Source organism: Oncorhynchus nerka, linkage group LG26, assembly GCF_034236695.1.
Source record: "Oncorhynchus nerka isolate Pitt River linkage group LG26, Oner_Uvic_2.0, whole genome shotgun sequence".
Taxonomy (NCBI): domain Eukaryota; kingdom Metazoa; phylum Chordata; class Actinopteri; order Salmoniformes; family Salmonidae; genus Oncorhynchus; species Oncorhynchus nerka.
This window is the reverse complement of record NC_088421.1, coordinates 11,717,496-11,745,092: the sequence shown is the minus strand read 5'-3', so window position 1 is coordinate 11,745,092 and position 27,597 is coordinate 11,717,496. Positions and strand designations below refer to the sequence as shown.

The window sequence follows — 27,597 nt, the reverse complement described above, 5'->3', positions numbered from 1 at the left end:
GCTTTGAAGAGAGAAAAAGAAAATGTTCAGAGAGCACTGAGCCTATCCTAACCACGGGTAATATGTTTCTCATGGCGAGGCATTCTCAGCCAAGACATTGAATGCCTTTGGTTAAGCACAGATATTTATTCTTTCTCTGGAAAAAAATCTTAAGAACACAAAAGCATTTTAAACAAAAAGTTGCTAGGTCAGATGGCTGATGTCTGTTTTTTCTCGGTCTGTGGCAACTGCATCCTGCCACAACATGGAAGAGGCAGGCAGCATTGGCAGAAATTATATTATTGAACTTGGTGATACTCAACTCAGGGGGGGGATCTTCTCAACTTCAACTCAATACCTTTGAAAAGGCCACAATCAAAACAAGAGGCACAGCTAAGCCCATCCTTATAGGGTTCATTTTCTGTGTGGTGGGTAAGCTCACTGACAGCAATAAAAATACTGCCAAATACAGTTGTTTGGGCGCACGCATGCACACACACACAGTGAACTCTGTGGGCTCATTGTGACTCTACTAGCGTGTAAGGGAGTCCAGTGTTTCAGAGTGAGGGGGAACAGAACTGAATCTGGTGGTCTGGATCATTCAGAGCTCTTAGTCATTTCCATCCCAATCGCATGTACACTGTTCACTTCAGCTCTGGGGTTCTGGGGTCGGGGAACAGTCAAGTACACAACACGCTCTCTAGCTGCTATAGGCTGATACTGTTGGTCTTTCCCTCCTCTCCCGACCTATCTCATGCTCCAACTGTCTTTCTCAATACCTCTCTACCCTGTGACTTCTTCTACTCTGCCACGCTTGTAGTTGTCAAAGAGGAAGGGAACAATAAAACTCTGGCTTCCTGGATTTAATTGCAAGCTATGACTTGCGATTCGTCAGTGATGTGACATAACTGCCACTTGGTGAGTTGAGGATCAGACTATTTACCATGATGGTTTCAGCTGGTGGCTGGTATTAGTTTGGTTCTGGTTTGGTGACATAACTGTCATTTTGTGTGTGCGTAAAGGAGAATGGTGACAATGTTGTGCTGCGTGATGATATGATGGCCATGGTAGCTGGTATTACTGGTTCTGTTATGGATGTGTTGATGAGGAGGCAGGGAAACCAATAAACCTGTGTTCTTACAGTTTAGAACCAGCTGATTTATCAGGATACCATGGAAGAACTTGTTGGAACCCTCTAAGAATACTTTCAAGGTTGCTCGGGGGTCCACCGGACACTTTAACGAGAAGAAAGGCCGTCATCGTTTCATTTGTGTCTGCAGCTTCTTCCTCCTCCACTCCACCTCCTTCCCTCTCTGTTGTTATGTAACTCACTCCCACAGAGGTGTGTTTGTGCATGCGTGTGTAATGCCGTCATTAGAGTCAGATGTTCATATTGTGAGAAACTTCCTGATGTAATCGGCCAAATCGTTGTGCACAAAAAAAAAAACAGCTGATAACAATGGCGAGGCCAGACAGGTCGTGGAAAAGTGTTTCTGTAACAATGTTATCAGAGCTCTTAGCAGTAATAACACTATCGCGAGGAAAAGACCCTAGCGCTCAGAATAGTGGGTTTCTCTGTCCCGGCCTCACCTGGGTGTTTAACATACCTAATGTACCAGTCACTCACGTTTCTAACGCTCTCCTTTATCATCTCATCTGTCTCTCCCGACTCTACCTTCTTACACCATCCGTCAGCTGTGCCAATTTAAGGAGTTTTTTCTTTAACCCGTCTCAGGATAAAAACTGACAGATGGTACATTATTTAAGTTTAAGAGGTGGCTACTGCTGTGGGGAAAGAGAGGGGCCTTCAGAGGAATGTCAAGAGGTAACAAGTTCTACAACTCCCAGGACAAATGGTCTCATCTTTCCTCCTCTGTTATTCAATGGCAAACAAACAGGAGAGACTTGATTTCTTCAATCAAAGTTTATTTCTGTTTTTAAGTCGTATCTTTCAAGTAAAATATCTATCTTCAAGAGACTGAGTCAGTCATCCTGGTCAAAATGGGCAACATGCTATGGTTAGTCCATGTTCCACAGTCGGGGTCATTAATGATCCTGTAATTCACAGATCATTTTACTCCCGTTACTGAGTAATGCCTGTGGTTTATAGTGGTGCCTTGGATTAAAGCTAGAATAGGATTTCTCCATTATTTCAATGTGCCTGCAACTCAGACAGTAGAAGTAGATGCACATTGGAATAACTAAACAATAACTGGGGCTAGAAATGATTGGATGTGTGTGCTGCCAGTTTTTCACCTCTAAGAACCTTGTGGTTGGCTGAGCACTGGGGTTGTCACCTCCAAGGTTCATTGGCCCCAATTGTGGGAGGAAGAAAAAGTGCCGACCTAAAGAAAAGCATATGATCAATCGAATTCCGAGTCACAGATTGTGGTAAACAAAAACAAAAAGCTTCCGTAAGCCTGTCAAGAGGATGTTAAAGGGGTGTTAGAATCAGGCTAATGAGTTTAGCAAGGTACACAATGTTCCAATTCCATGCTGGAGTACACTGCCGTCCCTATAGACCTGTGTACTGTACACACAGGCCACACACACACACACAGACAGGCAGTGTACAGTACACACAAGTGTCTAAAAATAGACTGTGCAAATACTGTTATTCAACAGAATACTGGGCTTTGAAATGGGGGGGGTGATACCCACCACAGAGCTGTGACTGTGCACATATTTGTTTCTAATTGATTATCACATCTTGAGCCTGTAAGTCCCTATATCTTACTGTATCTGGATCATTGGATATGAAGAGATTTGAGAATCAGAGCCAGTACAATTACAACAGCTGTAAAAGCATATTTTGACCCAGGAGAAATCTCTTGTAACCATACTAGAAAAATAACATTCCAAATGAGATTATTTGTGGTCAGTTAAAGAACACTGTATATTTTAATTTGGTAAAGGAGAAAAATAAACTCATCCTTACTTTCTGCTTTGAAACATGACCAACGGGGGGGGCTGGTGATGTAAACACAGTGGGGATTCTAGGCCTCTTACGCAAGCCAGCTCTTACTGCTGCTTATCCATGACACGCTGGGAAATAAAAGTTGTAAAAAAAAAAAGTACACCAAATAAACAACTATTATTACTTTGTGCTGTTATGACAGATGGGGGGCCTAGTGTCGAGGGCCCTAGAAAACAAATATTGTCAGGAGAAGAACACAGTGTTCCCTCTTGTCTGAGGACTACTGTTTAAAAGGGCCCTTTACAGTAACACATGGATCAGAACCACACTAGCCTCAGGGCCACACCATGTAGACAGAGACCCCATAGATATAGTTCAATTGAGGAGCCCCTCGACATGTCTTCCCTTGTCCTTGTTATTCCTTGAGATAAACCAGGTCAGGTTTAATTATGGGATTTTGGGGAGGGGGGGCTTCTATTTTCAAGCTGTCTTCCACAGGGCTGTGCAACAAGATAAATATCTAGTGTGCACTTAAGATGTTTGGAGAAATAATAGAAACACAATCCCCTGCCATTATAAATCTTAATCAGGTCAATCCATTATGCAATAAAAAGTGGTTTACTATAAGAAAATACCTATTATGTGAGAGCGGATGAGTACCTTGATGTGCTACAGTAAGTGCCCAGCCGTTTCTGGACTCATTTTCTTTGGTTAGCACGGAGCTTTAAGATATCACATTCCAGTACACATGTAGAGCAGGTCATTCAAATAATTGATGTGTCACAGAGACATTTTAGCTGATGTTAAGACCTTTTTACACATATCGGATTCTGGTAGGACAGCCAAGGAAAAGTTCCCTTACGGTGCAAATGAAGTTTCCTTCCGTTGACAGATAGTTTTGAAGAACAGAGCACTGTCTACTAAATAACATTTACCTTACTTGAATGATTCAAGGGAATAAGCTTTTACAGTGAGAACGTGTTTGGCTGCTTGACCAGTGATAACTCCAGTCCAATAGCTCCCTCATGGGGACTGCTGAGAAACTAGACACGGATGCTGAAAACCATACCTGCACTACACTCAGTAACCACCAGAAAGTGCCCTTGGCTTAGTTGTTGTCATCCCTGTATTCATATAGCCTGTGGTAAAACTTTGGCTAAGACCTTGATGTTTGTGACTGTATATTGAAAGCATGCATAATGCAATAACCATTTGCCATACTACCCCCCAAAAAGAGTTTGAATTGAATGCAAGTGTGGTGCTAGCATTCAATTAATTATCCACTGAACAGCATCTTACACCCTTAAAACACTCAAAACCCAACACTAATTTACTTGATCTGTTAACTGTGCTCACTTGAAACACATGACCCTCCACCAATACCAGCCAGAAGAATTGTAAAATGTGTTTAACCAGCTCTTTCCTGTTTAATGACAAACACATATAGACAGATTCTCAATGCAACCACCATCATATACAGATTTAGTTGACGTCAATACACGGATCCCCTTTACACATTCCTGTTGTGTGGTTTGTCCTTCCCTCTCCCCTCATACGGGCCTACACTCATGGTGTAAACACTTAGGTGTGGAACAAAAACTAATCAACACACAATGACCAATAATCTCATAGTCACGGATTATCACAGAAAATCCAGCTACTTTCTACACTTCTGAAATACTCCACACTAATATGACACGTGACAGACAGGTTACCCATAGTTCACTGCACATCACAGATATGTAGTCCAAAACAGTGCAGTCAGTATAGAACACATCAGGTCAAAATGGCAGAAAATGATAGGACGTGTCAAGATCTACCTCTGATACGGCGTCACATAAAGAAGAGTCATTGTATGGTAAAACGCAATCCCTTTAGACTTTTTTACAGTAGAGGTCTGTCTGATTTTATGTGCTGCAGAGAATGTGTGGGTGAACATTGTGTATTAACATGAGCAGCGACGTGAGAGGGAGATGTTGGTAATGACAAGGGACAAAAAAAACACTTAAAGACCTCCAGCCTTTACTGGATTAGAGCCTGGTGCCATTTTCTCTCATTTTCCATGGACATCTACTGTATCAATGACAATCTGTAGTATAACTCAATTTTAGACTACCGGAAAGCTGGTCCTCGTTTACAATGATCAGAAGTGCAATTTTCATAGAGAGGTTCAAACACATCATTGGGCAGGTTTCACAACAACAAAACACATTAAATAATTTATCGAACAAACAAAACAATCACGGCACCAGGATATGAAATACAGATGTGATTAACTTCAGATTTTCAGAAAGAGCTATTTTACCCAAGATCCTGACCAGCGAGCTCAGAGTTAATCACACGGGTTCCTGTGCAACGCCCAGGGTGGGTGGAGTCTACCTTACACCAACATCACATTGGCTGTCAAGAGGAACAGGGAGGGTTTTGGAGCAGTGGTCAGGACAGTGTTCAGTCCTCAAACCTTCCCTCCAGAATGCTTTCAAAGGTGAACGGGAGGAACTTGAAGCCCTGGCCTACGTAGAACTTATTCTGGAATTCCACCCTAGAGAGAACAAGAGAGAGGCAACAGTTAACATCAGGCATATTACAACAAGAACCATCAGTCAATGCTGCACAGACATACTAGTCTAGCACCATCAACGGTTATACAAAGATCTTTTGAAAGTAAGTCTGAGGAGTCCCTTTAAACTAGAGTTTCTTTGAGGTGCAATATAGGTAGCCCTTAATGATTGTATCAAGCCAAAGCCAGATGGAGATGATGGCGAGATGACCCCTGCTCTCCATTCCACAACCTCCCTGTGTAACCCACTTTGTATCACACCCACGTTAAGGCCTAGACCTGGTCCTCAGAAGCGAAACACAACCCTCTTTCCATCTCCCTATTTATAAAATCTCCCTGCAAACTAACGGCTGGATAACCTTTCAATGGAGGAAGCAGACATGCTCGTCATTCCTCCCCATGTCTGGAGGTAGATGTTCATCTGGGTAGGCTGGGGCTCTAGAATATTCCACTAGAATATGCTTACAAGAGAAAGTAAAACTTTAGCGCCATTATGCTGTCCGGGGGTGTCCTCGGATGGGGCCACAGTGTCTCCTGACCCCTCCTGTCTCAGCCTCCAGTATTTATGCTGCAGTAGTTTGTGTCAGGGAGCTAGGGTCAGTTTGTTATATCTGGAGTACTTCTCCTGTCCTATTCGGTGTCCTGTGTGAATCTAAGTGTGCGTTCTCTAATTCTCTCTTTCTTTCTCTCTCTCGGAGGACCTCAGCCCTAGGACCATGCCCCAGGACTACCTGACATGATGACTCCTTGCTGTCCCCAGTCCACCTGGCCGTGCTGCTGCTCCAGTTTCAACTGTTCTGCCTTATTATTATTCGACCATGCTGGTCATTTATGAACATTTTAACATCTTGGCCATGTTCTGTTATAATCTCCACCCGGCACAGCCAGAAGAGGACTGGCCACCCCACATAGCCTGGTTCCTCTCTAGGTTTCTTCCTAGGTTTCTTCCTAGGTTTTGGCCTTTCTAGGGAGTTTTTCCTAGCCACCGTGCTTCTACACCTGCATTGCTTGCTGTTTGGGGTTTTAGGCTGGGTTTCTGTACAGCACTTTGAGATATCAGCTGATGTACGAAGGGCTATATAAATAAATTTGATTTGATGTTTGATGTAGTCAACTAGCACTACTTTCCTTCAGAACATTTAAGGCAAAGAAACAAAAGAAAAAAAGTGATAGGGTTTGTGTTTCTATGAATCCGAGATCGTAATTTCTCCCTAGACTGAAAACTGATTTACAGTGAGCGCCAATAGTATTGGGATAGTGACAAATGTTTTGGTTCTGCACTAGAGGTCGACCGATTATGATTTTTCAACGCCGATACAGATTATTGGAGGACCAAAAAATCCGATACCGATTAACACTTATTTTAACAATATAATACATCAATAAAATCAATTTAGCCTCAAATAAATAAACATGTTCAATTCGTTTTAAATAGTGCAAAAACAAAGTGTTGGGGAAGAAAGTAAAAGTGCCTTGCTCAGAACATGAGAACATATGAAAGCTGGTGGTTCCTTTTAACATGGGTCTTCAATATTCCCAGGTAAGAAGTTAAGTTGTAGTTATTATAGGACTATTTCTCTGTAGCATTTGCATTTCATTAACCTTTGACTATTGGATGTTCTTATATGCACTTTAGTATTGCCAGTGTAACAGTATAGCTTCCGTCCCCCTCACCCCTACCTGGGCTCGAACCAGGAACACAACGACAACAGCCACCCTCGAAGCAGCGTTACCCATGCAGAGCAAGGGGAACAACTACTCCCAAGTCTCAGAGCGAGTGACGTTTGTAACGCTATTAGCGAGCACTCCGCTAACTAGCTAGCCATTTCACTTCGGTTACACCAGCCTCATCTCGGGAGTTGATAGGCTTGAAGTCATAAACAGCGCTATGCTTGATGCACAAAGAAGAGCTGCTGGCAAAACGCATGAAAGTGCTGTTTGAATTAATGTTTACGAGCCTGCTGCTATCTACCACCGCTCAGTCAGATACTTGTATGCTCAGTCAGATTATATGCAACGCAGGACACACTAGTAATATCATCAACCATGTGTAGTTAACTAGCGATTGTGATATATTTTTTTATATTTTTTTAATAAGTTTAATGCTAGCTAGCAACTTACCTTGGCTTACTGCATTCGTATAACAGGTAGTCTCCTCGTGGAGTGCAACAAGAGGCAGGTGGTTATAGCGGCGGACTAGTTAACTGTAAGGTTGCAAGATTGGATCCCCCCGAAAACTTGAAATTGGCCCTAATTAAATCGGCCATTCTGATTAATCGATCGAACTCTACTCTGCACTCCAGCATTTAAGTTGAAATGATACACACAAATGTCATTACCCTCCACAAAACGCTAACTTCCCCTGTTATTGTGTGAGGCTAGCATGTCTTGGGGGTATGATATTTGTGCATCTAACTTCCTCCATCATTATTCACAATTATCCGTAATTATGGTAGCATCCACATTAATGTAGAAGTGTTTAGAAACATATATTCTTATTTACAATAAAAGTGATTACAAAACCATTAATTTCTATTGGGCACAAAATGATCTGAAACAACCAATACAAACAGCAAATGCATCCAACAAGCTTAATGTAGTCATTGTGTACTAGGAATATGGGTCCAAATGTTTGACTACTTTAATACACAAGTGAATTTGTCCCCCCTAAAATGGGGGGGGTATGTACAAAAAGTGCTGTAATTTCTAAAACGTTTCACCTGATATGGATGAAAGTACCCTAAAATTAAAGCTGACAGTTTGCACTAACTACAGTCATTGTATCCTTTCAAATCCAAAGAGCTGGAGTACAGAATCAGTATTTGATTGAAGCTAAAATGTCAGAATCTAAAATATACCCAGAAGTGTTTAAGGGATGACTCCTCTCTCAGCTACTGGAGGAATCGCTTTGGCTGGATCAAATGGTTTTGAAATAGAAGCAAGTGGGTATGCATGTTGGCCACAGCTAGATAAACATTTACTACTGCTATACATTTGACAGACGCCTGACATTACCTTGGCAGTTCGAAATCAAATTTACAACTGTGTTAGTGGCCACTAAGAAAAATAAGTTTGATTTAAAAAAAAAAATTATTTAAAAAAACACACAAAAAAAGTTATTTAGTTTACCTTTCCTTGTTTCTTGCACTCAATGCATAATCATGCCATACAGGCCATGCTAGTCTCTTTGGATAAGCTGCCCAGCGAATAAATGGATTGGCGATGCCTCTCCTTGTTCGGGCGGTGCTCGGTGGTCGACTTCGCCGGTCTTCTAGCCATCGCCGATCCATTTTTCATGTCCTATTTGCCCTTCAGTGAGAGTGGAGCATTAGATTCCAATGTGTTGGGTAAATACAGGGTCTCGGTCAGTGCTGTGAGAGGGTGCCATGATCCCTTCCAGTTCAACAGGGCTGTTCTGAGACACCAGATGTTTCTCCATGATGGAAAGCATCTCACACACACAATCCTCCACTGCTTTATGGGATGCAGAGAGATTCCAGGTTCCTGGCCAAAGAAAGAGCTGGAGGTGAGAGCTGGATAACCACAGCTCCCAGTAGCACCGGTCTGCTTAATACCAGTGGGACGAAGAGACCGGCCCTGTTTCCATTGAGACGCACACGGTTGAGGGCTCAGACGATGCCCCGAGAAACTAGAGCTAAAACGTCTGTTACCATAGTTACACCAGCAGGGGGCACTACAGGGCTGAGCCACACCTCCATGTCCCCTGACAGAGGAGGAAACAACTGAAGACATGCTCCTTCCTTCACAGGGTGGATATCACAGGGTAACAGACAATCATGGATTACAAAAAGAAAACCAGCCCGTCGTGGACGTCTTGCTTCCAAAAAAATTAAACAACTTCTTTGCGTGCTTTGAGGACAATACAGTGCCACCGACGTGGCCCGCAACCAAGGACTATGGGCTCTCCTTATCCGTGGCCAACATGAGTAAAACAATTTTAAAGTGTTAACCCTCACAAGGCTCCCGGCCTAGACGACATCCCTGGTTACGTTCTCAGAGCATGCGCAGACCAGCTGGCTGGAGTGTTTACAGACAAATTCAATCTCTCCCTATCCCAGTCTGCTGTCCCCCAGTTCAAGATGGCCACCATTGTTCCTGTTCCCAAGAAAGCAAAGGTGACTTAACTAAATGACAATCACACCATAGCAATTCACTTCTGTCATCATGAAGTGCTTTGAGATACATGTCAAGGATCATATCTCTTCCACCCTACCCGTCAACCTAGAACCACTTCAATTTGCTTACCGCCCCATTAGGTCCACAGATGATGCAATCGCCATCCAACTGCCCTATCCCATCTAGACAAGAGGAATACCTATGTAAGAATGCTGTTCATTGACTACAGCTCAGCATTTAACACCATAGTACCCTCCAAACTCGTCAACCCTGTGCAACTGGGTCCAGGACTTCCTGACGGGCCACCCCTAGGTGGTGAAGGTAGAAAACAACATCTCCACTTCGCTGACCCTCAACACTGGGGCCCCACAAGGGTGCGTTCTCAGCCCTCTAATGTACTCCCTGTTCACCCACGACTGCATGACCAGGCACACCTCCAAATCAATCATCAAGTTTGCAGACGACACAACAGTGGTAGGTTTGATAACCAAAAACGACGAGACAGCCTACAGGGAGGAGGTGAAGGCCTTCGGAGTGTGGTGTCAGGAAAATAACCTCTCACTCAATGTCAGCAAAACAAAAGAGATGATCGTGGACTTCAGGAACCAGCAGAGGGAGCACCCCCATATCCACATCAACGGGACAGCAGTAGAGAAGGTGGAAGGTTATAGGCTCCTCGGTGTACACATCACAGACTAACCGAAATGGTCCTCTTATGCAGGTGAAGAAGGAGCAACAGCGCCTCTTCAACCTCAGAAGGCTGGGGGGAAAAAAAGTGGTTTGTCACCGAAAACCCTCACCAACTTTTTTCTTCTTTTTTCGAGAGCATCCTGTCGGGCTGCATCACTGCCTGGTACCGCTACCATCCAGGAGATATCAGTACAGGTGCATCAAAGCTGGGACCGAGAGACTGAAAAACAGCTTCTATCTCAAGGGCATCAGATTGTTAAACAGCCACCACTAGCACAGAGAGGCAGCTGCCTACCTAGTCCAGTCACTTTAATAATGCCACTTGAAGAACGTTTACATCTCATATGTATATACTGTATACTACACTATTCTATCTACTGCATCTTAGCCGCTCTGTCACTGATCATCCATATTTTTATATATTTTCATCCCATTCCTTTACTAGATTGTGTGTATTAGGTTATGTTGTGGAATTGTTAGATATTACCTGTTAGATACTGCTGGACTGTCAGATCTAGAAGCAGAAGCATTTCCCTACACTCACAATAACATCTGCTAACCATGTATATGTGATCAATAAAATGTGATTTGACCCAAGTCAATGAGGACTCCAGACTAGCAGAAGATGGAGCCCTCCACAGCTTACAGTAGCTGTTAAGTGCAGGGAAGGTTCTAGAGACCTTAGTTTGAGACTCCTCAGACTGAACAAACATGTTGTCTATGTGCAAGAGATCAGTGTGTCTCTCACCAGTGCAGGCGCAGTGCGTGCAGGAAGGCAGACAGGCCCTCCATGATGAGCAGGATGCAGACAGTGAGGACAGCGAAGGCCCCGAAGATGAAGGACAAGGCAACGAAACCCCAAAGCTCCTGGAGGACAGGCCAAGGTGCATCACCATGGTCCACAGAACCTCTGACAGCTCTGTTGAAAGAGAAGGAAATCAACTGTTTTTCTGTACCCTTTCAAAGAGAAACCAAAAAGGGTAGAGAGTGAGACGCAGCGAGAGAAAACATGAGTGAGTGAGAGAGAGAGAGATTTATGTACTCACGTGCGTGGGCCAGGCTGAGGGCCCATAGGCGTAGGTAGGAAGCTGTGTTGGAGATGCAGCCCAGACAGTATTCTATGGTGTGGATGGCCTGGTGCACAGCCACGTCCCCAAAGTTAAACTGGAGGAGGGAGAGAGAACACACACCCAGTATGAACCTCTAGGTGACAAGGACACAACAGTACAGGGACCGGGAGACCAGCCCAAATGAGGTCCGGGGCAATCTCTAACGACAGTAAAGTTCATGGCTAAACGGTACCACATTGAGGAAGACATTCACCAGATTAAAACAGCTCCAGAAACAGCAGCCTGACCCACTAGTCAGACCTCTGTAGAGGGTCTCCCAAGAAGCTCCTTCCTTACAACCCATGAACCAGACAAATGATGAGCTCTGCAGGATATGCCATGCTGGTGATGGTAGTACCACCTCATGATCGGGGCAGACAGGAAGCACTACTAGTCTAAGGGTGTGGCCAAGTGTGCGGCTGCGTGTTAGAAGAATCCCTTGAACACCCAGAGACAGCAAAAACTCAGACCACACACACACACAGTCAACAGCCTCCGGGGACAGAACACACACATGTAGGACAGAGATACACACGATCACACACAAGCAGAGGCATAGAGAGACTAGCAAGACATGCGCTTTGGGTAAGGGGATGGGTGCTTGGCTTACCACTTCCTCCTCGGTGGCCTTGAAAGCGATTGACAACGAGTTAGGTTTGTTAGTGACAGGTGACAGGACAACAGAACACAGTGATGAGAGAAACAAGAGAACACAATGACATTAAACATAGGAAGATGTATAATATACAGAAGGTAATTAGGTGTTGCAGTCATCACAGGCACTGGATCAAAACTACTGACAAAGTTTCTTAAGGGGCTGTATAAAAACATCTAGGTGATGCATAGCAATTCCTCCAGAAGCATGCATTTGTGCATGCCTAGTACTGTGACAACATTCTACTGTGACATTTCCAGATATATCTATAGGCCTTTGGTCTTTGGCATATTGTTGTTGTATGTGTTTCTGTGGTTGCTAGGCGAGACAGTGATGGGGAATGTAATGACCAATGGGGTTGGTGACCCACTTCTGACAGTGACAGCAGGTGGGACTGGGCTGTTTGGGTTACACCCTGCTCAGCCATTCAGGAAGGCTGGTTAGAAAAAAGGCTAACTAAAGCTTTAGCCTAGTTAACGGTAGTATAGCCATTTACCATATCGCAGACCAAAGACAGTATTTCCCAATTTAACACAAATTAATGAATTAAGCTCTGTCGTTTAGGATTAACACGGTTAGCGTAATTTGGATACTTGACCAGATGACCCGAGCAGTTTATAGGCAGGAATTCATTAAAGGTGGCCTGTTAAAATGAGTTCCTCCATGTTAAAACAGAAATGCTATATTTACTGTGTTAGTTACTTAGCACCCTGCCTGCCTGAACACCTGCTGGCCAGAGGGAGGAGCTGCACAACTCTAAACACAAACGCTGTCTGGTCAGTGAACTGGAAATACACTATGCAATTAATAAATGGCTTGAAACGGATTGCATGGTGATACATGCAACCACTGCAATTCATTCAGCCTTTTGTTAATAAGCCAGAGCTCACATTATCAACATGCGATGTAACATGGCTCTAAAACGTCTTGGAAATGAATTTTTTTATTTTACCTTTACTTAACTAGGCAAGTCAGTTAAGAACAAATTCTTATTTTCAATGATGGCCTAGGAACAGTGGGTTAACTGCCTGTTCAGATTTGTACCTTGTCAGCTCAGGGGTTTGAACTTGCAACCTTCCGGTTACTAGTCCAACGCTCTAACCACTAGGCTAGCCTGCCACCCCAACATATTAGAATTAAAAGATTTGTTCCTGCACAGCCCCATCCACTGAATCACATAGAGATCTCTTCTAGTCCAAGACCTTAGAGTTTATAGTGGCATGGACTGTAGAGACTAACATAGCTAAATAAAGTAACCTCCAATCAAATCAAATTCCTCTCCACTTTAAAGTCAACAATGATAGGAGAGGAATCTGTTTGATGCGCTTTGAAAGCTGCTCTATAAATCCTGGGTCCTGGAAACATAAAAGAGCAAACTGTTTGGAAACAGCCATAACTGCTTCCTGAGAGCTACAGAAACAAACTGACAGCTTGTCTGGTTTGAGGTTCACAGGAGCCTATTGTATCGTTTCATATGTTTATCAGAAACTCCTGAAAAGGTGAGGGAGAGAACACAGAACACTCCCACAGACTTGATTCAGTGTGACTGTTTACTGTCTAAAAATTAAACTACATTTTTGTAGGTATTACAATAACGCACATGTTGAATAATAAGAGGTGCTGGATTAGCTTTGTGGTCCGTTTCATTTGCTCCTGCCATATCCCACTTCTATAATGAATACATATTCTATGATACTGTTGGTGAAGCAGGGAATATGAGAGCTCTGGTAATGTAAAGTAAATGGGTTGGGTTTCTATATGTGGCTGATGACTTCATTACTCAAGGTTATTCCATCTGGGCTCGGTCTGGATCATATTGCCTACAGCAGTATCTAATTGAGTCCTCCATTGGGCCAACATTATAATAGACTACTCTGGTCACATACTTCATATATGCTAGGCCAACAGAGTGGAGGCTAGGGGGCATCCTGGTTTCTCACCTCATGCTCGTCGTTCTCCGAGTGCTGGGAGAGCTGGTCATGCTGGATGATCTCAGCCTGGTCCTCCGTGGGGCCGTTTCCCACCCGGATCCCTCCAAAGTTCTGGGTGCCCTGGAGGAACAGACAAGAGGACGACAGGGGTTATTGCTCGGGTCACAAACTCTACACTCCAGATCCCAATGGAACAAGTGTGTGTGGGAGGGCAGATGTTACTACAGTACCAAGTTCTTCTTCCAGAGGTACTGTCGCCGCAGAACCAGGGTTTTCACTATCAACATACAGGGAACACACGCCAGGGCTATCAACACCAGCAGCGTCTGAATAACCATCTGTGGAGGGGAAGGACGAGAGAACGAGGAATGTTAGATGCGTATGGGGCGTCACACATTATCCCACCAGAAAATGGCTCGCTCAATTTTTTTATTTTTAAAGGACAGATTGACAGATGGAATGATCACCTGTCCTCTGTAGAGGGGTTGGTTGGTGGGGTCGTTATAGTTGAACAGGAACATGTTGATGAAGGCGATGAGAAGACTGGGAGCATTTCTAGAGGTGTGAGCGTCGTAGGCCAACCACTTATAGAAGACCAGGATGACCAGGTAGCCAAACAGACTGGCCATGAACACAATCTCTGGGATGAAGCCCAGGTAGATGTTCAGGGGTTTCTTGAAATACCTTCAGAAAACAACAAGACATGTTCACCATCAGATAAAAGAGTCATGTAGACAGGAAACAAACTGTCATGGTTCCTTAAAAAGTTAGTTTGGGATAAAAGTCAAAAATAAAAAAGCGCCCCACCACTTGTTTTGGTAGACAGCAGAGGGATAAGGATGGGGAAATATAAACCCTTTCAAATTCATAGACAGTGCTCTATATACAAGGACTGTAGCTTCTAAGCGTGACTCACAGGTGGTTGAAGAGACTGAGAGACACTCCAAACAGCATGTGGATGACCCCCAGGATCACTGACATCTTCATCTTGAAGGAGTTGAGGAAGGTCAGTTTGTTGGTGGCAATGTTCCAGATCTGAAGAACACAGTCAAACAGTTATAAGACAATGAAATCAGGATGATAGAAATGTAACATATTACATTTATCAAAATAACACTTTTTTAGCTCACTATCCATCTTTATTGTCACAGAGACTGAGTACTCACTGGGTCAATGCCAATGGGGTAAGGTCCATTGAAGACTCCTCTTACTGCAGGGTCCAACTGTAAAACCTTGTTTTCATCCAGTGTCTGAAACCTGAGAACATCAAACATGGCATGAATCATCACTTCAGAGGGCACTGCCAACAAGGTACAGGAGGTAAACTAATCTAATCCACAGACAGTACGAGACCGATAGAGAGGGATACTTACGACCAGGTGAGGTTGTTAGCGCGGAGGTCGAACATGGGCCTGACGCTCCAGCCAGAGCCAAACAGGTTGAGGGACTTGGAGAAGCAGTCGTTGTAGATGATGCCGGTGTAGATCGAGAAGATGCCCATCAGTAGGATGATGTAGCGTCCAGCAAACACCATGCTGAACATCTACACAGACAGGAAGTGATACTGTTTGAATCTAACACCATGTTGAACATCTACACCCGCAGACAGGAAGTGACACGTTACACTGTTATAATCAAACTATGGCCACGTTCTGTTGCAAAACACTGTAGAACGTTGCAGACAGAAAAAACATAAATAGAGCTGAAGTGATTCCTTATTCTACATGTCAGAGGCATGTTTGTTCTAGATAGAATATTTTTATCAGAATGTTCCAAAATATTGCGTCCTGCTGAATGCGCACCACGCCGAACATCCGCAGACCAAAAAGTGTTACTTTACACACTTAGAATCTGGTCTCAGTTACATTTTGTTTTAGCCATAGAGGATTTGGTTATTTATTCACACTCAAAAGTTAAACTGGCCATCATCATGCCACTACAGTGTTAGGGCCATAGAATCTGTCTAAAGCAGAGAGGTAACCAAGCCCTGTTTAGTTCCCAGTAATGGAGCTAGAGGCTGGATAAGGGGTGAGGGATGGAGATGATGGGCTGATGGCAGGGGTAGTGATCTCCCTACCTCGTTGTCGTTCTTCTGGGCGACCAGGCGGCTCTCTCTCAGGACCAGGTAGAGGGCAGCGCAGGTCATGAGCACCCCGTGGCCCAGGTCCCCAAACATGACAGCGAATAGGAAGGGGAAGGTGATGATGGTATATGGGGCTGGGGACAGGGAGGGAATCATGAGCGTACACATTGTGGAATGGGAGAGTGAACCAACCCAAGCTCACACCAACACACGTACCAGTGATACACAATACAGCATGATCGACAGTGATGGGGTGATAATGGGGGAAATAGACTTGGCACCGGGGGTGAACATTTATCACCTGCTTTGGCTCAGTGATCTAGCCAGCTGGATACATAGACATTATGTGGGTTATGAGATCCCTACAAAATAAAAGTCTGCTGCCTAGTGAGGTACACAAAACAACAATGCCTATCATTTGAACAATAGGTAGTTGAATGATAAAAGGGGAATAAAGGATAGCGAGAGAGAGGAGATTGATCGTGTCAGATGTGGTTACCTGGGTTCATCTCGCGGTAGTTGCCGATACCGTAGGCGTCTACGATGTTCTGGAAGCCCGAGGTGAACTTGTTGGTCTTGTTGAAGGTGGGCGGGGTCTGCTTAGTCTGCATCCTGTTGAGGATGGAGGGGACGGTGGAACCACTCTTCTCCTGGAGACCAAGACAGAAAGACAGTCAGAGAAACACACTCAGAGAATGGTCAGGAGGACACAACAATAGAGCTCTGTTAACCTCTACAGGGAGTTGAGGTATTCAGCCCTACAAGGCATTGAGAACATCAGGAGTTGCCCTGCTAGCTCAATCTCCCATGAATGTGTCTAACAAAGGGATGTTGCATTGTTCCAGACAGAGTTTGACTGTCAGCTGGCCTGGGATCTCCTCAGCACTCAGGAATGAGAGGAATCCTCCTGCTTTCCCCATTAGTCTGTAGACTGGGCACTGGGACCTTCCATACCGCCATCACTAAAAGTACTGCAACAAAGTCTTCAATAAATCAGATTAATATGACAGGTTCATTTCCACAGCTGGTTTGGAGATGAATCTATCATACTAGATGTATCATCTGATCTCCCACGCCTGCTGTGTGTGAAAGACAACAGCTTGTCCAAGGGATGGTTCGATGGCTGAGGTAGAAGCAGAATCATTGTGTGTATATTGAGGGCAGTATGTCCCTGTGTTTGTCAACGAGGCACATGGGGTAAAAAAAGCCTGGTGGGATAAATGCAGCATGGAGACTGAATGCTGTGCGTGACAGGGTTAAGCCCTTACTGGCATGAACAGGGCAACAGAACAGGACTACAGAAGAGGACAGGACTACAGAAGAGGACAGACAGCATGACGTCCTGATACCGCTGGAATCTAGCCTCATGATGGGTGTAAAATCCTCACATACCCAGCACTCAAGCAGTGCCTCTCCATGTCCTGTTAGCACCGTCTCTCAGTCTGGATCTGTTACAACTTAATGGCCTAGCAGAGTCCAGGCATAATGGCCTCAAAGCTGAGTTAACTGGTGACTATGAGGCCCGCTGGTTTGTAATGTCTTAATGCTACGGTGTCCTCCATCAAATGAACTTGACCTATACAGTATAACAGAAATGTGCCATTAAATAGATATGGAATGAACCCATTCCCACTATTTTCAACCAGAGCCCTATGGACTCTAAAAAGGTAATAGGGTGCTATTTGGGATGCAACTTAACTTCCTGTAACTCCCCCATGCCTCTAGTCGAGACGGGTGTCCTCTCGACTCACCGTGCCTCTCCGCAGGGCGAACTGGATTGAGTCCATGTCTGACACGGGGCACCACACCTCGGCGATCAGACACTTCTGGGTGACATCGATGTTGCACAGGTTCAGGGTGTGGTAGACGGCCTTCATCTTCCTCACCTTGATGAACCACACCCTGACGGTCTTGGCTGCAGCCTGCAGGACCCGCTGTCTGTGGTCCTCCGTCTGGTTCAGCACCTGTAGCGGGGAGGGAGATCAGGGTTTGAGATATGAAGACAAAATGCGACTAGGATGCTACTGTAGTTGAAACCTTGTGTGGCTGTGGTCAGAACATATCCAGCTGTGTAACTAGCTCAGGTGCTCTGTCCTAGACAGTCTACCGACTGTTCAAGTTTGCATTCAGTTCTCAATTAACACAGTCGCACTCAGCATTTAAACAAAAAAAGGTATGCGCCTAAACTGACCTCAACTGGAAAACAGATGCAGGCCTAGATGTAGGCCAGGGTCGGAGACTGTGGAATCAGGACAATCCTCTAGTAGTTTCCACTCAAAGCTAGAATTGTGTGGGGAGTGGCATTGGTCTACATAGTGTGCCTTCCCTTCATGCCCAGAACAGCATGTGCTGTTACAATGAATCAGGTTCCCCTTCTTATTTGTGGAGGTGGTTCACATTAATAGAAGGCTTTGCTGGACAGTGTGCACTATGTGATCAAGTTTGATAAGGGGTTATATCAGACCCAGCGTAGCAGGGTTTCCCGTAAGAGCCGGCGGAGGCGTTCTCAGGTATGCAGCACTGACTCATATCAATTTAATGTCTTATGATCAGCGGATTGCTAACATGCCGCTACCCTACACCCACGTTGTCGAAACCCTCGCACGCCCACAAACACACTGTTCACTCCCAAACTAGCGGGCCTGGCATTTCCCCTCCACCCTCGCCCTTCTCTCTTGTCGACGACTATCCCGCCCCCGTAGCGACGGGCATAACAGTGGACCCTCAAACAGCGAGGCAAGCATTCCCAGGCACTTACTGGCAATGAGAGGATGTTAACATTTCTGGCAGACAGGGGGCCTGCCAAACGTAATGCAGAGTCTCTCACGCTGTCCACACTGGGGTCTGTAACTAATCCTGAACCACAGAGATTCTCAACACACACACCACTGAAACACACATATACACACACACCACTGAAGCACACACACCACTGAAGCACACACACCACTGAAGCACACACACACACACCACTGAAGCACACACACCACTGGGCGTCTGTCTATCAGAGAGAAGTGCATTGTGAGTGATTTTTATTTTTTCAACTTCAAGCTAAGCCCATTCCTGAGAATGTGAGTAGTAAATGTGGTCACTATGTGAGTGTAAGTGGCTAATTGGCTGAACTCGGTGTAAACCACCCTGATGATCAGCTGGTTTCCCATATGCAAGGCGAGTGAGGGTTCCTCCTAGCCAAACAAGGAAAGGATGCCTCCTGTCCATCCAAGTGCAAACAGTCTGCGCCACCAGACTACGTAGGGCTTTGGAGCAGAACTGGGTATTCCCAGAGGGAGTATTGAGTTTCTCTTCGTATAGGGATGGTGTTGCACCATACACTGCTGCTGTTCCATGGAAGGCTAAACTGAAGTTCTGTCTGTGTGGGCTGGACTTCTAAAGACCACAGCTCACATGTTGCTCAACAGCTGCAAAAAACAGAAAACACTGAGACAGGCATTGTTCCTGGGTCACCAGACACAGTTGGCACAAGGAGACAGGGTGTTAGACACTGGATTATAATACCAAAGAGGTGGTGTTTGTGTTGGGATTGGCCTTCACTCCCAGTCCCGTGCCTGTTTTTGCCCCGTTTTAGAGCGGTGAGTCACTGTGCCAGGTTTAGAGGTGCTCTTCCAAAGGCAGGCCAGAGGCAGATCCAGTTCAGCCACCTCATGGGCCTGGCACAGCACGAGTGACAACCGTTTCTGACCTCTCCCTGTAGCTTTTTCACACCCAGCTCCACCCAGCCCATTGATGCCGACGCCCACTACCGCCGAAGAGGTTGAGTGAGTCAAACACTGAAGCCAGAACATTTGAGATATGAACACTGCAAACAGACAGAAGTTAACTCAATTTGAAGGCCTCCCTAATGTGATCAACAAACATATCCTCTGTGGTTTTGTGTGATAGATATTTTATCTATTACTGCAACACTGCTGGGGGAACTAATCTGGTATCAGTCTTTCCCTCCACTTCATCATAATTTGGCTGAGGGCTTGATGGCTCAATACAGAGGAAATGGCAGAAAGAGGAACTGAAACTTCCGCAGACATTGAAGCAGCAAGACGCAGAGAAAGAATCCTGACTACGCAAAAGTCTAACGTTAGCAGAATGTTAAATAAAGGTCTATCCAAAAAGCACATCAAAAGATGACTCATGTCATGTTGAAAAATAGAAAGAAGGTTTCTTTCCTCAAACTAATGACTAAAAACACCTTCGAGTTAGCCACATACCTCATGTGGTTACCTACCACTCCCCTCCACCACCTCTGGCAGCTGAGTATACAGTTACAGGCAAAACAGAACACTAATCAGAAGCCATGATAGAGCCCAGATCAAGTTCACAATGAAAACAGATGAAATATTGAGGAACTAATTCACTTGAAAATGTAAGGATCTGTTAGATTTAATTTATGTAACAAGACATGATGTAAATATCTGTTCGTTTTGGCTGGCTAGCTGACTGTGTGGACTCCCTGTCTGTGTTACAGTAGGCCAGGCAGGTCGTACCATCTGCAGGTCATCGATACGGGTGGACACCCCTGCAGCCATCTCCTTCCTCTCCTGTGGGGTCTCTGGACAGGGGTACAGTGACGCTCGGAACCTGAGAGGTGAAGGAGAGAGGCGTTGATCAACCCAGAGTGCCTGGAGCGGAACAGAAAACCAATTACAACATTCCTCTGTCTAGATTAGTTAGCGTTTCTTGAATTTCTCAACCAATCATAGCCCCTTACCCTTCACATATCTTCTTAACCCGAGTCTTCAGCTGATCTCCTTGGAAGAATATGATGAAGACAGACTTATAGACCTGGTCACCCTGTAGGGAAAACATATCAACAGGAGTTAAGTGAAGAGGAGACTAAACATTGCCTTATAGAGCAGAAATATCACTATCATAAAGAGTATGGGTGAGGTAGCATGAATAAGGAGATCAATGGCACTCATATGACAATCACAATGTCACCAAGCGGTCATGGTACAACAGTATACCACTGAATAGGTCACACAAAATCCTGCAGTTTTTGTTCCCCTAAGCCCTCCAGATTATTATACTAGTATCAGTGAACAGTTACTGACCGTGACAGGGTCCTCCAGTGAGTCTTCAATGTCTGCCTGCCTCAGGAACACGTTACCACGGCAAACCCTCCACAGCATCCTCTCAAACGTAGGGATGCGCTCCCTGCTGATCACCCCAGCAACAAACCTACAGGAGGACGATAAGGCATGGATCAGCATTTACAGTAGAAAAGCTACAAAATGCATCTCATCTCAAAATAAGGTGTTTGATATTTGCAATGAGTCAGGTCCCTAAATGGCAGCTCAAGTTGGAGCTGATCCAAGATCAGTCCGTAATGCAATGGCATTGCAGAATGAAACCTGGGCACATAAGGACAGAGGTCATTGATTTTGTTTGTTCACACTGGTGATGGGCGCACTACTGATGAAAACATCCTCTCTGGATAGTGGTGGATATAGGAATGGGAGCTGAGGGCATGGGAGCCATGGAGGAGCATCAAACAGACATCAGATGGGAAGCCCTAGGGCCTTGGGGCACTGCATCTGTACCAAGCAATCCATTATAAAATTAGCGCTAAACTTTGCCACAACCACAGTATTGAGCTATTTTAGTTACGGTTTTCTGAGAATTATTTTTTCACCCCATTTTCTGTTGAAATTGTCCCCGATTTGCTTACACTTTATGACATTTAATCAAATCTATTTTCTTTGCCTCTGTCTGCAAATAGATGACAAACTTTGATGTCCCCCTCTTCTAGAATGCATGTGTCCACGTATCAATTTTGTGTTACTGGTGTTTGCATGCTATGTAAACTGCTTATCATCAGTCTGATTTGTCTATCTGCTCACTCTGTCCACTACTGAAGACAGAACCCTGATAAACAGAGCTACATCTTACTACCAGGCAACATGCTAGAGTGGTAGCGCCTGTAGCAGTACTGGCCTCTTACCAACCATTAAAAGTCATTAGGAAACAATTGTCCACCGATACTGACAGGGCATGTGGGCTGTCAGCTTAGGGACGGAGTACGCAGAGAGACACAGAGCACCGCCGCACACACTCCGTCAAGTGACCTTTGTGGCCCAACTAATCTGACAGCCTGAGCTTGTGTGGGCCAAACCATTTAGGTGTTACACTGACTGACTCCACCTCCAGGAAGTAATGTAATGACAGTCTTTTCATTGACCTTTAAGTCTTGAGGAGATGGCTAATGCATCCTTAATAGAGTGGACCAAGGACTCACCCCAGTCTGAGAGGAGGACGGGTCCCTACTTCAGCGGGATCCATCAGGGTCGACGACTCCTCCAGCAGATTGGGGTCCTCCATCTGCAGCGGGGTGGAGAGAATGAAAACCAATACATTTAGACCAAGACATTTTCAGCCAATTAGACATATGATAAAAAAGCATTAGCAATGCATCCCTGTTTTCAGGAACAACTGGCTTGCTTTGTTGGGGAACTATTTACACCCTGGGAAGGTTTGACAGTTCAGTGGGCAGGAGCATGATATTGAACACAGGCCAGGCTCTTCATAAAACATAGCAAACAGCTAGCTAGGGTTTATATGAACAGTAAATTATTGGCAAAAAAGGCTACACATTCAGCTGAATGATTTACCCCCATGCAACCTCATAAGCGCTTGTAAAATAGGCGATAACATTCTAAGTTCAAGTAGCTTTGCTTGCAAACTCAGTGGAGTGGAGTTGATGCAGGTCAAAAGTACAGACAGCAGGTAGTCTCGTCTCTGTCATATGTGAATGACTATCTGTGTATGGCGTATCACTCTATGTAACCTAGTTGCATCATTAAACTTGAATAACTGGTCTGGGGTTGGGGATGTAATTACCAAACCGTTATAAATACACAAGCCTTATGCTACCATATACTGTACAAACGATGCAGACATCTGACCCATACTAAGTTAACATAATCCTATGATTCACTATGAAGTCCACAAGGGGCCTAGTCAGTAAGGCAGGCACAGAAAAGCTGTGAATATATAGCGAATTGGTTTGTGTACAGTGGAGTTGACCTCGTCGAAGAATTGTTGGGTGCGACGCAGGATATGCTTGAGCTCCGTCAATTCTAGGAAGTTCTTCTTCAGGGCCTCCTGGTTGGTGTTGATCTCCTTCAGCTCATTCTCCAGCTTCTCAAAAGTGGCCTATAGAGACAGTGTGATGGGGGAGTTAGTGAGCTGGGGACATGGTGAGTTGAGCATTTTGTAACCAGAGTGGATTCTTAGTGAGAACAGAGTGAAGTTACCTCCAGGTCAATCATGTCCCTAGGGAGGGGGACCTCTGGGTTCTCTCCCGTATCCACCATTGGAATGTTGGCTTTCTTGATCTCCTTCTCCACAAACCCTGTGAGAGAGCGAGGTGACTGGGTCTGAGTCGGGATAACTAATAGCAGTGATACTGTTGTAAATATGGGGGAGTATAATGAGTGAAGCAATGGGTTAAACGCTTGAGCTCACTCACGAAGCTTGCGGTCCATCTCCTCGCATCGACGCACTTCGTTGACAAACTTGCGCTGAAACACGTTCACGTCTGGGTTCAACTGAAATGCAAACATGTAAACTATTCAGAACCTTTGCCATCGCAGGGATAAAAATGCCTTCAATCCATTTGCCATTATCTGTCATATACAACTAGAGACAAACATTGTGTTGTAACACTAAGATGCATTCAAAGAAATTGTAGCTTAGGCTACTTCTATTAAAATGCAATAACTTGTCCAGGAAACCTCAGAGCGAAAACAGCATTGCTAATATCTTCTGAAAACAGCTAACTGGTGTCCACACTATCATTTGATCTTATGAATGAGGAGAGGTAATACAACCAAATAAAGGGTATAATAACAACATACTGGGTACAACAGCTAGTCCCTTTCAGTGTTTCCCCTAGGATTTTTTTCAGAACGTGTGGCAACGTTGGTGTGGGGGATGGGGAGAATGTCCTTATGCTGGGGCAGTCTGGGGGCATGCACAACCGTCAGTTTTTTGGGTGGAGAACGACTGAGAAATTCACTTCTGGTGACTTTTTTAAAAGGACATTTTACGGCAAAATGCATTAAAGTTCAATTATGTTGACACCATCTAAAATATAATTTTCCCTTTAAAAGCACTATAGCCTATCTGACGCAGCATAGCAGCTTCAAATACATTGGCTGAAACATGGCATTGCCCATCTGTATTTACCTAATTGAAAAACACCTAGGACTCAATGAGTCAAATGCTACAAATATACACTGAGTGTACAAAACATTAGGATCACCTGCTCTTTCCATGACACTGACCAGGTAAATGCTATGATCCCTTATTGATGCCACCTGTTAAATCCACATCAATCAGTGAAGTGGGGGAGACAGGCTAAAGTAGGGACAATTGACTATGGACTGTGTATGTGTGCAATTCAAAGGTTGAATTGGTAAGACAAAATATTTAAGTGCCTTTGAATGGGGTATGGTAGTAAGCGCCAGCTGCACCTGTTTTAGTGTCAAGAACTGCAAAACTCAACAATTTCCCGTGTGTATCAAGACTGGTCCACCACCCAAAGGACATCGAGCCAACTTCACACAACTGTGGGACGCATTGGATTCAACATTGCTCAGCATCCCTGTGGAACGCTTGACACCTTGTAGAGTCCATGCCCCAACGAATTGAGGCTGTTCAGAGGGAAAATGGGCTGCAACTCAATATTAGGAAGGTGGATCCTAATGTTTTGTACACTAACTCCAGGGTTTTTTCTGGAACAAAATGGGGCTTAGGTGGTGAGTGTGGACGTGGTCAGTAGCGCCATCTCCAACAGAACATTTGAGGCCCTCTTGGCTACAGAGACAAGTTTTCCTGCAATTCTACACATTTTGCAATGTTCTTATGCTATCGGAGTGATTCAAAAATTGTAATTAATGGGAGCCCCCCCCATGGCTTTTCCCCCCTTTTTCTCTTAGAAATTCTCCGTCATTTTTATTTCGGTGATTGTTAGCTCTCAAATATGATCTTGTAAAAAAATGTTTAGATCCATTATATTTCCTACATACTTCTTCAGGTTTTAGTCATTTATGTTTAAATTAAAACATTATCTCATCCCAAAAATGTATAATAATATTTTTGGGGGAGTGGCGGCAACAATTTAGCAGCAGCGGCCCGCTGAATATGGGAAACACTGCCTTAAGTCTTCCCCCACACCATATGATCCCAGGAGGGATGTCATGTGTGAGCTTTCCCATGCTCAGCCTAAAGGGTCAGCTACGGGCACATGATGAAAATGCTGCAGACGCCAAGGTATGTGCTTTCACAACCATCTGACTGATTCGATATTACTACAACAGACTACCATATTCATCTACCTCCTTCCTGAGTTTGTCCTTTTGTTAACAGCCATACATTACACTGCTCTAGACCTATATAGCCTAAAGATGGATTGACAGATAGAATAGCACTCAAAATAAGAAGAGAGCGATAATAAGCATAGTCTAGCTCTAAAGCATCACAATGAGGAATGGAAAAAGAAGCCTGAACGACTCACATCACGGAATTGCACCATTCCAATCTCTCCCAATTCGCTGACACAGCAGTAGGCAGACTCTGATTGGAGGTAGAGCTGGGCCAGAGTCATCTCCTCACTTCTGAAGAGTTCCCCCATGATGGTGTAGTGTGGTGCACCTGCTCAGTGATCAATGGGATCCTCCTGGATATCTAGCTAGGGTCAAAAAGATTGAAAACATCACCTGCACAGTAAACAGGAGAAGCGGAGTTCCACCAGAAGGAATGAGCCTCCAATGTTTTCAGAAAGACAGCCAACTCTGAGAATACATAGGCCTACATTGCCAAGGGAGTTCCCTTGTGTTGCTTCCTTTCACAATACAATAGCCTTAACTTTTTGATTTGAAGTGTAATTTCAGAGAAAAAGATCTTGGCATAGACCTGCACCCTCTTCTAAATGTGTGTTGTAAGGATGACCCTAATTGTACAGCAGTAATAAACATTCTGTATTAGTGATGGTTTATACTTAAGCGAGGAGCAGGCATGTTTCAGAAAAAAATCTAACATCTAGCACCCATAATCTTTGCAGGAATTCAGTTTGGCTCATTAGTCATTATTTTGTCATGCAACTGGGGAGCCACTCTTCAAGAACCATAATACATGTAAAAGTACCATCATATGTGACAGTACGATCCTCATTTAGTTTAATCTCACAATAGGCCCCCTCCCCTCTCTCATTTTGTACAATCAATGACAGATTTTCGAGCCAAGCCTTTGAGTTTCTCAGTCTAGGGTGCAAAATGACTCAGGACAGACAACAGGTTCACACTATACTCATTAAAAGTAAATTAAACACACATGCATATGTTCTTGAAGTGCAAATGCCTCGAGTGCCATAACAGGTTTAGCTAGCTAGCTGTGGATTAAACCGTATCATGTGATCCGATTTGCCAATCAAGCAGGATTACATCATCAATATCAACACTAACTACAACGGTTGAACAACTAGTGGGGATACATTTAGCAAACGATATAATTGAAGTCCATGAAAGAGGGCCTCTTTAGTAGGGTCACTGCTTGCTTAGCATATCTGCATGACCAGTTTTTGTCTGCATCCTTGACAGCTCGAGTCAGGCAGTGAGTCTGATCTAACGTTAGTGTTTGTGTGTTTCGACAGTTGCTAATCGTTAACTAACGTTAATTAACATTGCATAAGAACAAAGCAGTTCGCTATAAAATTCGGTAGCCAGCGGTACAGTTAATTGTCACCGTATATCGACGATATGAACTGACAATTAATTGTACCGCTGGCTAACTGGCTAATTTAGCTAACTAACAAACATTAATAGCAAGCTAGCTAGTTAGCCAGGACGCAGGCGAAGCACTTGTTGGACCTCAAACTTTCTGGTAACGTACGCTGGCTTACGTTGTTCAGCAAAAACAACAATGTTATATTAAAGTACAAAATTACTACCAACGTTCTTACTCGACTGACACTCAGGTTATTTGGCTATTTGACCTCTCTTGGCAGAAATCTAACTAATCTTAAATCATAGTTAGCATAGCAAGTTAAACCTAGCTACGGTAACCGGATAACGTTATAGCGAGCTACTGTGCGGTGAATGTTACTGAATCATCCGTAACGTTTGCTTTACTAGCTACAGGGGGAATATATATATTGGAAACAATGCTGGTATTAAACAAGTAATACTGTCAACAAACATTTCTTACTATTGTTGTAGCTAGCTACTAGTCTTCCGTTCCCGGCTCCCAGTTTTCAACGCTGTTCCACACACAACACTCAACGAAATATCAGCTGATCAGAGGCTTGGCTACTGCGCTTCACGTCACCCATGCATAATATTGATGATCATGATGATGCACCCCTCAACTCATATAAAGATAACATCTAATTATTGGCATTCACGTTAAAATGTGTTATTTATCAGACGCTCTTATCCAGAGCGACATAAAGGAGCAATTAGGTTTAAATTTCTTTCTTAGGGGCACAATGACAGATTTTAGTTGGCTCGAGGATTCAAACTAG

The 27,597-nt window shown here is 44.3% G+C and overlaps 1 long non-coding RNA gene and 1 pseudogene across 1 annotated transcript; one reads left to right on the top strand and one right to left on the bottom strand.

The window, feature by feature from the left end:
* The first annotated feature begins 761 nt into the window (after window positions 1-761).
* On the top strand, window positions 762-6,630 carry LOC135564657 (uncharacterized). The gene is made up of 2 exons (XR_010461182.1): window positions 762-897; window positions 6,155-6,630. It is a non-coding gene; the product is annotated as an uncharacterized LOC135564657 (long non-coding RNA).
* LOC115110285 (V-type proton ATPase 116 kDa subunit a 1-like) lies at window positions 4,304-27,597 on the bottom strand (annotated as a pseudogene).